Source organism: Acomys russatus, chromosome 13 (assembly GCF_903995435.1).
Source record: "Acomys russatus chromosome 13, mAcoRus1.1, whole genome shotgun sequence".
NCBI classification, from domain to species: Eukaryota; Metazoa; Chordata; class Mammalia; order Rodentia; family Muridae; genus Acomys; species Acomys russatus.
In genome coordinates this window covers 34,650,586-34,652,120 of record NC_067149.1, presented here as the reverse complement: position 1 = coordinate 34,652,120, position 1,535 = coordinate 34,650,586, and positions in this window count along the sequence as shown.

The window sequence follows — 1,535 nt, the reverse complement described above, 5'->3', positions numbered from 1 at the left end:
GAAACCCTAGCTTTCGCTCCTAACTCTGAAAACTGTGGCGAACCCGCCCTGAGATACGCCCGCCGCACACGAGTTAGTGAAAAAAGACGGGGTGTCACCTAGAGTAGGAAGCAGCCTCTACCTCCCGCGATCTACCTAGGCCGCGTTCGCACGCACGCGGCACACACGAGTCACCAAGGCTGTATTGCTACCCCGAAGGCCCGCTTACCCATCCCCGGCCCGGGCAGCATGCGCACTTCCGGGTCGCGGCTCAGTGACGTCAACACGCACTAAGGAACCGCAGCGAATGAGAAGCCACGACAGGTTCCGCCCACTTCCTCCGGGAGGGGCCAGGTTTTTTCCAAGTAGCGCCAGTTCGTCCTGCACCTGCGTGCGGGACAGGCAATGTTCCAGGCACTTAAAGTACGGAAAATTGGCAGCGTGCACCTCTTGATGCTTGAGACCTGCTCAACACTCTTTGTCCAAGCAATTACCAGCTTAGCGTGACCGTTGCTACCTAGTCTGGAAGCTTCGCCAGGCAATGTGAAAATATTGGATTTGATTCAGTACTTTGCAGAATGGAGAAACTGCAGAGTGGAAAAATAGATATGTGACTTAAATTCCTCAATCTTCCTAAAAGTTTTCCTTGAAAACGGTATACGCCATAGTAATTCTGTATTTTTCTATCACCCGGTCTCTTATCTTCAGGGAACATGGATATTTAATCTTTGAAACGACAGACTGTCTGTCCCACTCGTGATTCAGTGACAGATACACTGATGCCTGAGTCCAAAGCCTAAAGGGCACAAAGCTCAGATCCCTCGGCTTTATCCCTGCACACTAAGTAGGTATTAGGATAAATTCTATAAAAAAGAGAACTGCGCTGAGGTAAGATAAAATGTTTAACGTGACAAACTCAATCTCCAAACTAGTATCAACGAGTAACAAAAATAAAATAAAATATTAGCAAACTAAATCCCACACCATATACAGAGGACTTATCCCTGTAAGTCTGTTTATTCCTAATTCAAGGAATCTAAGTTGGAATTAATGTCCAGAAATCAGTTGAGGTAATTCGTCATCCCAACAGACCCTAAAAGAGCCATAGAGTCGCTCAAGAGCTTGTTTTTTATATTCACTCAGAAAATTAAGATTTAAACAGGAGTTTCTTAATAAAATAAAGGACACCTGAGTAAAAATCTACAGCTCCCATCAGATTGAGAATTTGATCCGTAGCATTTGGAACGTAGCAGCTATTCAGTATAACTGTCCTTTTCCAACATGTGACTAAGTCATCATCAATAACAGAAAGAAAAGGATTTTAAGTGCAACAATATAGAAGAAACCAAAATTGTTTGGACTGAGGAAGGCGGGGCGTAGGGGGGAGGCTGCACAACTGATGCATCGACCAATGACAACGCATGCAGAGAACCAAGACCCTCTGTTCAAATGCAGCTGATGGACAGCTCATTCTCTATGTGTATGGGGTGTAAGGGGTGGGGCAGGGACTGACTCTGATATGAACCCTGGTGCTGATGCGTTGTTCACTTCCCTTG